Below are 16,033 nucleotides of genomic sequence, written 5' to 3' on the forward strand. Positions count from 1 at the left end.
GTAGAAGATAAATAAATCTCAGATCCCAGGGCCTCTTCTTGGGGCGCCGGGGGGTGTGGCCAGCCTGCAAAACACCACAGGCCCCTTGCCCAGGCTGCCCCACACCCCAAGGGGACCCCCACCCTGATCTGGGACACCCTTCAGGGCAAACCAGCTGGCCCACACCCATGCACCAGGCTTCTATCCTATCTAATAAAAGAGTAATATGCAGATTGACCATCACTCCAACACACAAGATGGCTGCCCCCATGTGGTCAAAGATCCTGCCCCCATGTGGACACAAGATGGCCACCACAAGATGGCCAGCTGGGGAGGGCAGTTGGGAGGGACCAGGCCTGCGAGGGAGGGCAGTTGGGGGCAATCAAGCCTGCTGGGGAGGGCAGTTAGGGGTGACCCGGCCGGCAGAGGAGGGATGTTGGGGATGACTGAGACTGCAGGGAAGGGCAGTTGGGGGGGGGGGACCAGGCCTGCAGGAGAGGGCAGTTAGGGATGACCAGGCCTGCAGGGCAGGGCAGTTAGGGGTGACCAGGCCTGCAGGGAAAGGCAGTTAGGGGCAAACAGGCTGGCAGGGGAGAAATTAGGTATCAATCAGGCTGGCAGAGGAGTGGTTAGGAGGTTAGGAGGTGATCAGGCTGGCAGGCAGAAGTGGTTAGAGGCAATCAGGAAGGCAGGCAGGCGACCACTTGGGAACCAGCAGTCCTGGATTGTGAGAGGGATGTCTGACTGCCCATTTAGGCCTGATCCCATTTGGATAGGGCCTAAACAGGCAGTTGGACATCCTTCGAGGGGTCCCAGATTGGAGAGGGTGCAGGCTGGGCTGAGGAACACCTCCCCCCGTGCACGAATTTCGTGCACCGGGCCTCTAGTTAGTAATAATAGCAGTTATGCTATTATTTTTCTTTCTGTTGCCTGAACTTTCATAATTAGTGTTTATTTTTTTTAGTATGTTTACAGGAAAAGTTGACATTTTATTTAGTCATAAACATTTCATTTTTGTATGAGACAGAGGTGCTTTTGTTTTTAATGAAGTCATTTGGAAAGAGAACCATGCTAGATTTCTAAAGGAGGGCAATAACTTAAAAAAAATGTTTTATGTACACTCTAGGAAATTTAAGCATTACTTTCTTTACAAATTTGTCTGGATCCCAGCCAACACTTAAATAATTGCTTACAAATATCTGAGAGGACAATTATACATTTCAATCAAAAAAGAAAAGTGTTAATTCTTTGAAATAAAAAAGATAATAAGCATGTATTCTTATAATTAGCATTTACAAGTGGAAAATATTAGGGAACATTCAGATTTAACAGGACTGAAATCATCCATCTGCTCAGTTTTACTGATCTATTAAAGAATTCTTTAGTGTCAGTACATGACAGTATACTATGGGGTTGTTAGGAATAATAGGTGAGCTAAATATTAATTCTGCATTCAAGAACTTATAGACTGGCTGGCTGGTGTTGCTCAATGGTTGAGTATCGAACCATGAACCAAGAGGCCACTGACTCGATTCCGAGTCAGGGCACATGCCTGGGTTGTGGGCTTGATGCCTAGTAGGGGGTGTGCAGGAGACAGCTATTCAATGATGTTTCTCTCTCATCGATGTTTCTTTCTCTGTTCCTCTTCTTTCTTCACTCTAAAATAAATAAAAATATTTTAAAAATATATAGACTGTGCTTGCTTGGGCAGCACATATACTCAAATTGGAATGAGGAGTTCAACATGGCAGCTGGCAGGACGGAGGTGAGGGAGAGGATGTGAGTGAGTGAGGGGATGAAAGGAGAGTGTGTGTATGTGTTTGAGTGAGTGAGGGACAGTTAAACCCGGCAGGAGCAGCAGGGGCTGGCAGACCAGGCTCTCTTGGACAGGGAGAAACTACCACCACTGTGGACACTCCCCAGACTGCAGGACTTGGGCACAGAGCCTATGTCATCTTGAAGGGTAGAGCAGTCTCTTCTAGGAACTCATCAACACCACCACGCAGACAGGCCTTGGACATTGCCTGTGACTCGGCAGCCAATTCAGCCAAAATCCAGAAGCCCACCCACAGACCTGCAGACCCTGGGACCTCCACCCCCCAAAATGAAACACTCCCACAGCAGTAAGTGCAACTTCCCCCCTACCCAGCGGCATACCTCCAGACACCACAGTCATGCATTCCCAGTGTGCAGACCTCCAGGGCACACCACTCCACAGGCAGCTCTTGGATGCCACTGTGAGCCCCTGTTGGGTGCGATATTGTATAGACAAGGTGTGCTGCACGGCAGTAGAAATTCTCAATTCTCTCTTCCTGAATAAGTGCCCACAGACACCTCAACTATGCAAATTCGCACCAGGGCCCCTCAGAGTGCATCAGAGCTCTGTGCTGGCAAATGCACACCCACAGTCGCACATTTCCAGTGTGCAGGCTCTCTGAGCCCATCAATCCACAGGCCTCTCTTCAGAGCAACTGTGAGCCCCCGCTGGGTGCCTTCTTGTACAAACAGGAATGCACTGCCCTGGCAGTAAAAATTCTGAATTCACTTATCCTGGATACCTGCCCACAGACACCTAGATCACACGGCTTCAGTACAAGGGCCCATAAGAGGACATCAGTGCACCTTGCTGGCAAATGTACTGTGGGTGCCCCTGTGGGCTGCCACTGGGGGCCCGTGTATCCAACCACAGAGGCAGCAGCAAAAGCTGAGTCTGCCCACCCACAGTTACAAAACTCTGGACACCACAGTCACGTCTTTCCAGAGCACAGGCCTCCTGAGCCCTACCACCCCAACAGAAGGCTCCTGGGTGCCACTGTGAGTCCCGGCTGAGCAAATGTAATTTCAACCAAGGGCACAGGCCACAAAAATTGGGACACCCTCCTCCACGGCAGCTAACTTCTATACACCGCAGTTGTGCCTTTCCAGCTCACAAGCCTATATCAAGAGAACACAAATAGCTCAAGTAGGGAGCTACACTAGATTACCAAGCCCACGAGACCTGAGAGATCACACCAGTAGCACCATACCCAAAAGAACCCGGGTAGCAAAGCATTCGGATCTAAGACACAGAAACAATTAAAACGTTATAGCAAAACATGGGAAGACAAAAAAGCAATCGCCAAAGGAAAGAAAAAGAGGAATCACCAGAAAGGGAGTTAAATGAAATGGAGGCAAGTAACAAGTCAGAGAAATAATTCAGGGTAATGGTTATAAGGATGCTCAAATGACTGGATAACAAATACACACAACTCAATGACAAATACACACAACTCAAAGAGAATTATAAGAAGCTGAATGAGAATGTCACCAACATGAAAAATAACCAAGAGGAAATGAAGAATGACATAGCTGCAATAAAGAACACAATGGAAGGCTTAAACAGTAGACTATAAGAGGCTGAGGACCGCATCAGAAAAGGTAGGAAAAAACACAAACACAGCAGCAACTGGAAAGAAAATTTAAAAAGCAAGAGGAGAGCCTAAGGGAGCTTTGGGACAACACAAAAATGAAACAACATATGCATAATAGGGGTAGAAGAAGAGAAGCAAGGAATAGAAAAACTGTTTGAAGAAATAATGACAGAAAACTTGCCTGATATTGGCAAGAAAAAAACTACACAATTCCAAAAGCACATAGAATACCAAACAAGATGAGCCCCAAAAGACCGACACCAAGACACATCATCATTAAATTGGCAAACACCAACGACAAAGTAAGAATCTTAAAGGCTGCCAGAGAGAGACAGAGAATTACCTACAAGGGATCTCCTATTAGAATATCAACTGATTTATCAACAGAAACACACCAGGCCAGAAGGGAATGGAATGAAATATACAAAGCAATGCAAAGCAAGGGACTGAATCCAAGAATACTATACCCGGCAAGGCTATCATTCAAAATTGAAGGTGGAATCGGGAGCTTCACAGACAAAAAAAGGCCTAAGAGAGTTTGTTACCACCAAGCCAGCAATGCAAGAAATGCAAAAGGGACTGCTGTGAAAAGAAGAAAGAGAAAGGCAAGAAACACAAACATTAAGAATAAAAATGATGACAAACAAGTACTTATCAATAAAAGCATTAAACGTAAATGGATTAAATGCTTCAAACAAAACACATAGGGTAGCTGAATGGATAAGAAAACATGACCCATATATTTGCTGTCTTCAAGAGACCCACCTCAGAACAAAGGATTCACACAGACTGAGAGTGAAGGGATGGTAAAATTTTTCAGGCAAATGGAAATGAGAATAAAGCTGGGGTTGCAATACTTATATCTCACAAAATAGACCTCTAAGTAAAGGCCATAACAAGAGATAAGGAAGGCCACTACATAATACTAAAGGGAGCAATTCAACAAGAAGATATAACTCTGGTAAACATATATGCACTGAATACAGTAGCACCCAAATACATAAAACAACTTCTGGAAGATATCAAGGGAGAGATTGATAGCAATACAGTCATAGTAGGAAACTTTAATACCCCACTGACATCACTGGATAAATCCTCTTGACAAAAAATCAGCAAAGAAACAGCAATCCTAAAAGACACACTAGATCAGATGGACTTAATTAACATTTCAGCATATTTCACCCCAAAGCTACAGAATATACATTCTTCTCCAGTGTACATGGGACAATTTCAAAGATATACCACATATTAGGACACAGGCAAAGTCTCTTCAAATTTAAGAGGCTAGAAATCATAAGAAGCATCTTCTCAGATCACAATGTCATAAAACTAGAAATCAACTACTGTAAAAATTATGAAAAAAATCAAACACTTGGAGGCTAAATGACATGCTATTAAACAATGATTGGGTTACCAAAGAAATCAAAGAAGAAATAAAAAACATCCTGGAAACAAATGAAAATGAAAGTGCAATGATCCAAAATCTATGGGACACAATGAAAACAGTCCTGAGAGGGAAGTTCATAGCTCTACAGGCCTACCTAAAAAACAAGAAAAGCTGGTAATATATTATCTAACCTTGCAACTTAAATAATTAGAAAGAGAGCAACAAGAAAAGCCCACAGTATTCAGAAGGAAGGAAATAATAAAGAACAGAGCAGAAATAAATGACATAGAGACCAAAAAAGCAATACAAAAGATTAATTAAACCTAGAGCTGGTTCTTTGAAAGGATAAAAAACTTGATGAATCTCTAGCCAAGCTCACCAAGAAACAAAGAGAGAAGACCCAAATAAACAAAATCAGAAATAAAACAGGTGATTTAATAACTGACCCCACTGATATACAAAGGATTGTAAAAAAAAAAAAAATACTATGAACAACTCTACTCCAATGAACTGGACAACCTCGACAAAATGGACACATTCCTAAAAAAACACAAGCTTCCAAAACTCAATCAGGAAGAATCAAAAAACCTGAATAGGCTGATAACTGCTGATGAAATTGAAACAGTAATCAAAAAGCTTCCAGCAAACAAAAGCCCTGGACCAGATGGCTTCACAGGGGAGTTTTACCAAACATTAAAAGAAGAACTAAAACTAATTCTTCTCAGACTATTCCAAAATATTAAAGAGGAAAGCACACTTCCAAGCTCCTTCTATGAAGCCAGCATTCCCTTAATCCAAAAACGAGTTGAAGATACCACAAAGAAAGAGAATTACAGGCCAATATCCCTGATGAACATAGATGCTAAATTCCTCTACAAAATTCTAGCAAACTGTATCTAGCATTACATTAGAAAGATCATACACCATGACCAAGTGGGATTTATTCCAGGAATGCAAGGCTGGTACAATATCCAAAAATCAATAAATGTGATACAACACATAATCAAATTGAGAGACAAAAATCACATAATCGTATCAATTGATACAGAAAAGGCATTTGACAAAGTCCCACACCCTATTCTGATAAAAACTCTCAGTGAGGTGGGAATAGAAGGATCATACCTCAACATAATAAAAGACTTATATGACAAACCTACAGCCAACATCATACTCAATGGACAAAAACTAAAACCATTTCCCTTAAGAACAGGAACAAGACAGGGATGCCCGCTTTCACCACTCCTGTTCAATATAGCACTGGAATTGCTAGCCAAAGCGATCAGACAAGAACAAATAAAAGGCATCCAAATTGAAAAAGAAGAAGTAAAATTGTCATTATTCACAGATGACATGATACTGTCCATAGAAAACCCTAAAGACTCTATCAAAAATTATACTTAATAAACGAATTTGGCAATGTAGCAGGATACAAAATTGACACCAATAAATCTATGGCATTTTTATACACCAAGAATGAACTTACAGAAAGAGACATTAAGAAAACAATCCCATTTACCATTGCACACACACAAAAATAAGATACCTAGGAATAAACTTAACTAAGGAGGCAAAAGACCTCTACTCAGAGAACTACAGGACGTTGAAAAAAAGAGATAGAGGCAGACATAAACAGATGGAAGAATATATCGTGTTCATACATTGGTAGAATCAACATCATTGAACTGTCCATACTACCCAAAGCAATCTATAGATTCAATGCACTCCCCATTAAAATACCAACAGCATATTTTACAGACTCAGAAAGAATTCTCCAAAAATTTATCTAGAATAAAAAAAAGACCCTGAATAGCTGCTGTGATCCTGAGAAAGAAGAACAAAGTAGGAGGGCTATCAATACCAGATATCAAGATATATTGCAAAGCCACTGTTCTCAAAACTGCCTGGTACTGGCACAAGAACTGACATATAGACAAATGGAATATAATAGAGAACCCAAATATCAACCCAAACCACTATGCTCAATTAATATTTGACAAAGGAGGCAAGAACATACAATGGTGTCAAGATAGTCTCTTCAATAAATGGTGCTGGGAAATTAGGTCAGACACAGGCAAAATAATGAAACTAGACCACCAACTTACACCATACACAAATATAAACTCAAAATCGATAAAGGATGTAAACATAAGGCAGGAATCCATAGAAATATTAGAGGAATCCACAGGCAGCAAAATCTCAGACATATGTCAAAGCAATTTCTTCACAGATACAGCTCCTTGGGCAATGGAAACTAAAGAGAAAATAAACAAATGGGACTACATCAAAATAAAAAGCTTCTGCACAGCAAGATAAACCATCAACAAAACAACAAGAAAACCAACTGCATGGGAGAACGTATTTGCTAATGTTATCTCCGATAAGGGTTTAATCTCCAACATTTACAGGGAACTCATACAACTTAACTAAAGGAAGACAAACAACCCAATTAAAAATGGGCAATGGACCTAAATAGATACTTTTAGAAAGAAGACATAAAGAAGGCCAAGAGACATATGAAAACATGCTCAAAGTCACTAATCATCCGAGAGATGCAAATCAAAACAACAATGAGGTACCATCTCACACCTGTCAGAATGGCTATCACCAACAAATTAACAAACGACAAGTGTTGGCGAGGATTCAGAGAAAAAGGAACCCTTGGGTGCTGCTGTTAGGAATGCAGACTGGTGCAGCCACTATGGAGAACTGTACGGAGTTTCCTCAAAAAACTAAAAATGGAACTTCCATTTGACCCAGTGATCCCACTTCTAGGAATATATCCCAAGAAAATAGAAACACCAATCAGAAAAAATATATGCACCTCTATGTTCATAGCAGCACAATTTACAATAGCTAAGATTTGGAATCAGCCTAAGTGCCCATCTGCAGATGAGAGGATTAAAAAAACAAACGGTGGTAGATCTACACAATGGAATACTATGCTGATGTAAAAAAAGAAGGAAATCTTAGCATTTGCAACAGCATGGATGGAATTGGAGAGCATTGTGCTAAGTAAAATAAGCCTGTCAGTGAAAGATAAATACCACATGACCTCACTCATTTATGGAGTATAAGGAGCATTATAAACTGTTGAACAAAAAATAGAGGCAAAGAAGAGTCGAAAAGACTGTCAAACTACAGCGGTATGGTAGGGGAGGGTTAGGGGTGTATGAAATCAACAAAAGGACTTGTATGCATGCATATAAGCACAACCAATAGATGCAATACACTGGGCAGGGATGAGGGTAAGTGCTGGGGGTGTAGGAGAGGCAGGGGGTAGTCAATGGGGGGAAATAGGAGACATATGTACTACTATTTGTAATACCTTAAACCAGTGGTCGGCAAACTCATTAGTCAACAGAGCCAAATATCAACAGTACAACGATTGAAATTTCTTTTGAGAGCCAAATTTTTTTAAATTTAAACTTCTTCTAATGCCACTTCTTCAAAATAGACTCACCCATGCTGTGGTATTTTGTGGAAAAGCCACACTCAAGGGGCCAAAGAGCCGCATGTGGCTCGCGAGCCACAGTTTGCCAACCACAGCCTTAAATAATAAAAAATGAAAAAAAATATTGGAATGATACAGAGATCAGCTGGCCAACCTCCTGTGTCCAGAGATTAGCATGGTTGACCAGAGATTAGCATGTCACATGCAAGGATGACATGCAAATTCATGAAGTGTTCCATATTTTATGTATATACTAGAGGCCAGGTGCATGAAATTCATGTGTGGGTATGGTCCCTAGGCCCAGCCTGTGATCAGTGCCATCTTCCCTGGCTGCTCCCAAGCAGCCCCGCTCCCCACCACCACCCACCCCCCGGTTCCTGGATCGCCATAGGGCGATCAGAGCCTGACAGCAGGGGGAAGGGACTGAGAGGTCAGCTTTTCCTGTTCACTAGCCAGCCCGGCCCCCACTGCCTGTCACCCTCTGTGTGTGGGATGACTGTCAGGGCCAAGGCCTTGGCCTGGAGCCACCCACATCCCCTGCCACCCATCCATAGCTCCCCATTCACCATCAGGCAATCAGAGCCTGCCGGCCAGGGAAAGGGACCAAGAGGTGGTCAGAGTGCCTCATAGTGACTGGTCGAGCAGTCTTTCTGGTCATTCCCCTGTTAGGGTCAATTTGCATACTACCCTTTTATTATATAGGATATTAATATATGGAATATGTGTCTAAATATTATAATTCTATACAGAAAGTAAGTCTGAATAACAATTAAAATTAGTGCTTTGAGAGTTCAGAGGAAAACTATTTTCATATGTAGAGTTCATAGTAATATTATTTTCAGGTATGGGGTGCTTATTGGAGGGAGCAAAATAACAATGAAAACTTTATGGAAGAAGATGGCATATAGACTAGAAAACCTTTTGACAAAAGTCATGGCAGCAGGGTGTTTCATGTTGACAAAACAGGTGGTGCAATTATGAAAACCTGACTGTTTCCATTAAGATAAATTGAGGATACAAGAAGTCAGAAACAGTACATGAATTTGTAATAAAAATAAATTATTTGCAATATAATTTATAGTTTTACTTAGTAAAATTATTAGGAAAATAGCTGAAACTCATGTCAGTAGATGTAGATAAACTTTTAAAACTAAAATGTTTAGGATTGACTTAAATTTTAATTATTTAAATTGGTTTAAAAACAAAGAAAAGACCCAAATCATTCAGATGTAGTTTCTGAAGAAGTGTTATATGTTAATAGTGAGCTAGGTTAAATGTCATTACCTCTTTGTAGACCCATTGAAATTAAATTAGTTTCAAAGAGGAGGGAAACTTGCAGTGAAGATAATATGGAAATTATATATATATATATATATATATATATATATATATATATATATATATATATATCCATCTCTTTCACATGAGTACACAGTATATTAAAAACTAAGTTGAAAAATAGTAAATTACTAGAGGCCCAGTGCATGAATTCATGCACAGGTGGGGTCTGGCCGGCCCACCCTGATTGGGACCGATCAGGGCTAGGCAAGAGGGAGGAGAAGACACTGGAGGTTGGCCAACTGATCCCATCCCTATCAGGGTTGGGGGGGCAATCAGGAGCAGGGCTGGTTGGAGGGAGGGGCCTTGGGTCAGCCCCACCCCCGATCATGGTGGGAGAGTCTGATTGGGGCCACAGTGAGCGTCAAAGCAACCAGTTCCAGTCGTTCTGGCGTTCTGGTCACTTGGCTTTTATATACACTGAGTGGCCAGATTATTATCATATCTGAATGCATAATAATCTGGCCACTCAGTGTAAACACAAAAATTGTTAAATTGTCTTTGAATCTTTGACTAATCTCATCTCTGTATACCTTTTAATAAAACAAATGGGAGTGTTTGTGTAATAGAAAAAGATCTAGATTTACATTATAGAGATTAGAAAATTTAAACTATGCAGTGGCTTGAAAAGATCTCTGCTTCTAAATTGTAGAATATAAGTTTAAAGGATAGAACATCTATTATAAGAGCTTTAGAATGGATTTTGACTTATTTTCCTGACTACCAATCCAACAATTTTGGAAGAAATCCATTGTAAATTTACACCTGAGAGGTCAAATTTCCTGGACTTAGATTCATTTCCCTTTGAAGGTATCTTTGTTCTTTGCCTTTGCTAATATCACCTTGAATGACATTACTGTCTAAAATTAGTGTTTATGGTATTTAATTTTATTCACTTTTAGGTGAATCCAATCCTCGGATGAGGCACATTCCAGTGGCTTCTGGGGTACTAATCTCAAGTCATTTGGATTTATTAACAAATCCATGATCTGAAGTAAATTACCCATTAGTTAAATGCTATAGCTAGTTATTTGATAAGAGTTGAAAATCATTAACCTGAAAAGAAACATCTTGGAGAAACACAAATTTCTTTCAGAATTAATATTGTAGTTCCATAAATTGCTTAATTTTCTATGATCTGGTTCAGAAATTTACTCTTTCATCTCCATGATCAAATTAGACCATAAGTTACATGCTGGGCTGCTTTTTGTTGCTGTGGGATGCTAGTAGGCTATTATCTCAATGCTAATGGTAGCCTTAGTGGCTTCCCATGGTGTTCCTTCTAAAGTTTCCAGGCCATTGTTTTAAAAATATGTTTAGGTCTTTTATAGCAAATGGTTGTTAACACATTCTTGATAGAATAGAGGAATAGTGGAATACCATATCTGTGCTGCTGGAGAGTCATTTTCAGTTGTTGTTTTGCTATTAACACGAAAGGATCCTAACAGTTTTCTCAAAAAAAATCAGTCTACTTTCATCAACTTACTATCTTTGTGAGGTTTATAGACACTTCTATAGAGGATAAAGTTCAGTGTTTAAAAGAATAAAAACAGGTTATCTATAGGATTATAAATGGTACTTAAAATGATACATTCAGTTTGTTATATCCCATTAAAATATTAATTGCAGTTATAGAGATGAGTCTACAGCTTGGAAAGTTAAAAATGCAAGATGAATGTTCTACTAATACTAAACATATATCTAAAGTTCTAGATCATGTAGAAGTACAGTATATTTCTAGCGCTTTCTTCATTTAATTAATTCAAATAGATAAATTCTTATAAACAAATGTATGCATCTTTTACATATCATTGTGGAATCATTTGAATTCTTTTGCATTATATCCATAGAAGAATTCCAAGAAGGATTCTTGTAACTGGGTATAGATGAGTCATGCTTTACATAGAGAAAAAAATTAAGAGAGAACATAAAAGTGATTACATTATTGATAACTTAGCCAAATGGTATAATCTATTTATTTATTTATTATTTTTTTAAAAATATATTTTATTGATTTTTTTCCAGAGAGGAAAGAAGATGGATAGAGAGTTAGAAACATCGATGAGAGAGAAACATTGATCAGCTGCCTCCTGCACACCCCCTACTGGGGATGTGCCCGCAACCAAGGTACATGCCCTTGACCAGAATCGAACCTGGGACCCTTCAAGTCTGCAGGCCAACGCTCTATCCACTGAGCCAAACAGGTTAGGGCAATTTTATTCATTTTTTAATGTGTATAGCATGCCTGTTATGTGCTACTTATTGGGCATAGCTAAAAACAAGGGAAAATAGCCAGAAGATTTTGACATCAAGAAAACTCAAGAGCGTTTCAAGAAGAAAGGCCCTGTAAATGTTTCTAAGTAAAAGAAAGCCTAAAATATGTCTATCATACACATACATAAAAAATCATTATAAACTTGATAAAAAGCAGTGGTTTAAAGTGTAAATGAGAGAAAATACAGTGTACACAGAGAATGCTCACAATTCAATTAACTATTAATGAATCGCAATTTAATGACTCTGAAGGAGGAAAAAAATGAGACATTGGCTAGAAGATCCACAAGAAAGAATATCTCAAAGTTTGTAGGATGATGGAAACCACAGAGATAGATGAACTTTGATCTGATAGGACACCTTATCCCACTCTAACAAGATGGAATGCTAAATGTTTCAAAGACTTCAGATATTATACTCTTTGCCCACACTGTGTATTAAGAAACCTTGGTCTTAATGATTATCAAGGTCAATTACTTCAGCCAATACAATAAATCTTTCTTTTGTCTGCTGGTTTATTGACATGAAAACCCCAAAAGGTCAAGTGCCAGTCGTAGATTTCAGTATAAAAAAACCCTCAGTGAATCCCTGAATAAAATATTCCCTGCCTCCCCCCTGTCCCTAGGAACCAGAATTTCTATCTCAGCATAGTTTGACTATGCGAATAGAGAAGCACAAATTCTTAAAGAAGTTATTGAAAGTGATGTTGATAGAGAACAGTCTCATTTTTACCCTTTTGTTTCTAAAAATAGTTAATATATTTACTAATTCCACATTGCATTTAAGTTATTATGGAATATAGGGTACTTGTAGTTCATGTTCACCAGATTTGATTAACATGGTATCATCAATATAGTGAACTTGTTTGGTGTTTTTTAAAAATTCTTGTCTCTCTTAAAACATCATAAAGTCATAGCTCTAATTAAACACTTAACTAGTTTCCATAGGTTGTATCTAGTTTAATGTATCTGTTTATTTAGATGTTCAGCTTTTCATCATTATTCATTGTGGATACTTTTCAGCTGGCTTCTTTGAATTTCTAGCATGAAAACATAAGAAAAAACAAAGTTTGTTGGTCCTTTTTGACTGATAAGATGTTCAGCTTGTAGCAGACATATTTTAAGACAAAAGGAAAAGAAAAAGATTCCTTATTCTGAGGTCCTGATGATCCCCAACACCACCACCAAATCTCAACTGTTTAGACTATAAACTTCCCATACAGTATTTCAACGTATTATTTGAACCTTCTGAAATAAAGTTTATAATAACATAAAGGATCCAGACATCCTTAATGATCCAATGACATGTAACAAAATCTCAGTTCAGATTGTTTCACAATCCAATTTCAAAACTATTCAACTTGATACTTGACCATGGAAGGAGTATCTCTTTTAGATATAGAATAAAGTCCTTGATTAAGGATTAATTTCCAATGTGACCTGGTCAATGCCTCTAAGTTTGCCAATTCTTATTCATCTCCTAAAACTATTCATGCTTTCTGAGAATAACTAGATGCTTGGCCCATATTAATCTTCAATTACTCCTAGAAATAATACCTACTAGGTCATAGGTATTATGAGTTGAATAGTTCCCCACCCCACAAAAAAAGATATGCTAGAATTCTAATGCCCAATACCTCAGAATATGTCCTTATTTGGAAGTAGGACCTTTACAGAGGTAATCAAGTTAAAATGAGGTCATTCCCTTTTAATAAGGATACTAAGCTAATATGACTGGTATCCTTATTAAAAGGGAAAACTTAGATACAAACACACACAAGAATAACCCATGTGAAGATGAAGGCAGAGATTAGGGTGATGATTCAACAAGTCAAGGAATATCAAAGATAATGAGAAAACTACCAGAAACTAGGGGAGAAGCATGGAACCGATTCTCCTCACAGACCCTCAAATGAGAATAAACCTGCTGGCATCTTGATCTCAGACTTCCAGCTTCCATAACCAGAAGAGAATAAATCTCTCTGTTTAAGCCACTCAGACTGTGATACATTTGTTACAGCAGCCCTAGAAAATTAAGACACAAGGAGTCTTCCATTTTAGCAAATCTAGTGAAGGAAAAATATTGTGTCAGTGGTTCTCAAGAAGTTATCCTATATAATAAAGAGGTAATATGCAAATTGACCCCCACACCCTCGCACAAGATGGCCGCCCCCCCATGGTCAAACATGGCCACCACAAGATGGCCAGCAGGGGAAGGTAGTTGTGGGCGATCAGGCCAGCAGGGGAGGGAAGTTAGGGGCGACCAGGCTGACAGGGGAGGGCAGTTAGGGGCGACTGGGCCAGCAGAGGAGGGCAGTTAGGGGCGACCAGGCTGGCATGGGAGGGTAGTTGGGGGTGACTGGGCCAGCAGGGGAGGGCAGTTGGGGCAATCGGGCTGGCAGGGGAGCAGTTAAGCATCAATCAGGCCAGCAGGGGAGTGGTTAGGGGGTGATCAGGCTTGCAGGGAGGTGAGCGGTTGGGACCCAGTAGTCACAGATTGTGAGAGGGATCTCCGACTGCCGGTTTAGGCCCGATCCCTGTGGAATCAGGCCAAAACCGGCAGTCAGACATCCCCCGAGGGGTCCCAGATTGGAGAGGGTGCAGACTGAGCTGAGGGACACCTCCCCAAGTGCACGAATTCTGTGCACTGGGCCTCTAGTCCTATATAATAAAAGCCTAATAGCTAAGTGTCTGACAGTTTGTTTGATTGGTTGACCAGTCGCTATGATGTGCACTGACCACCAGGGGGCAGATGCTCTGACCAGTTGGTTAGCTTGCTGCTGGGGTCTGGCCAATCAGGACTGGGCTAGAGGAACCAGACGTGCCCTGGAGCCCTCCCCTGGTCTCTCCCTGGCCCTGATCGTGCATCCGTGCAAGGGACCCCACCAGTGCACAAATCTGTGCACTGGGTCTCTAGTTTCATATAAATACTTGTCTGGCCAGAAAAAAAAAAAAGGTTAATGGCTATGAGGTAGGCCTTTAAAACCACCAGCTCAGTATGATATTTTCTTGCAACATTGACTATACTAAATGTTTTATTTTATTTTATTCTGATATAAAAACTTTAAAAACAATTTATTTTATTTCTTAGCTACTAGTTTGTTTCTTCTTCGTCTGATGTAGCAGTAAAGTGAGCTCCACAACTTTTTCAAGAAACCACTGCTGGGATTGAAGTTTCAGTCATCTCTACTTTTTTTTTTTTTTCTTTGTAACAATACAAATACTGAATGTTTCCAAGGCTCGGGGATTCTTTTCCTCTCTTTTTACCAGCCTGTACTTTGATTTTTTTTTTTAAATGATAAAGAGGTAGAAGTTTCAGGATGCCAAGAACAGTTAAAGCCTCTTACAGAGTCTTTATCCTGAATCTAACTATTAAAAGCAATATGCAGGTACTGTCTCCACCTGAAGGGGGGGATCTTTAATAGTCAAAGCAATTTTGATTCTCAGATTCGCTTGCCTTACTGAATGATCAGGTGTCAGTGATGAAATGTTCTGGTCCATAAAAAACTTTCTGCAGTGAAAACATAGGAAATGTTTTGCCAAAGAGTGGGAGTATTCCAACAGAGTTTTCTTATTATTTCTTCTGAGGCAGAAATTGTGGATCTATAATTAAATACAGTGACAGTCCTTTTACCTTATTTAAGAAAAAAGAGACACATGTTTCCTTATTCTCTATAAGGTTTTTTTTTTTTTCTACCATAAATAAAAGGTTCTGGATTCTGAAACAAATTAAGTAATATGTAAATGGCAATTATTTTCACTCAATGTAGATATGCAGCTTATTTTTGAAGAAAGGGTACAACAAACTTTATTAAGAATCATGGTTCTCATTTATTAGTCCGATCTTTCTCTTCTCACAAAAAGATTATTATATGGCAATTCCAGGAATCTCCAGCCCCATTTAAGGAATGTACATTAGAAAAGAATAACAGTTTACAAGTTTTAGTCAGTTATTTTTCCATGTAAACAGAATTACTTGTATGCTATTAGCTAAGATATGTTTCCAAGAAACTGTTATATTTACTTGTGGCTCAGGAAGGCCTTTTTAGTTTCTACTTATGTTAAGGTCAAAAGTCCTTGGAGACTTCTTTTAAACTACTAATCTTGATCTCAGCAAGAAACATGAATAATTCACTATTTACTGAGTGCTTACTTTGTGCCTGTCACCTATATTATCCTACTGACTCCTTATAAT

The sequence above is a fragment of the Plecotus auritus genome, assembly GCF_963455305.1.
Source record: "Plecotus auritus genome assembly, chromosome: X".
Lineage (NCBI taxonomy): Eukaryota > Metazoa > Chordata > Mammalia > Chiroptera > Vespertilionidae > Plecotus > Plecotus auritus.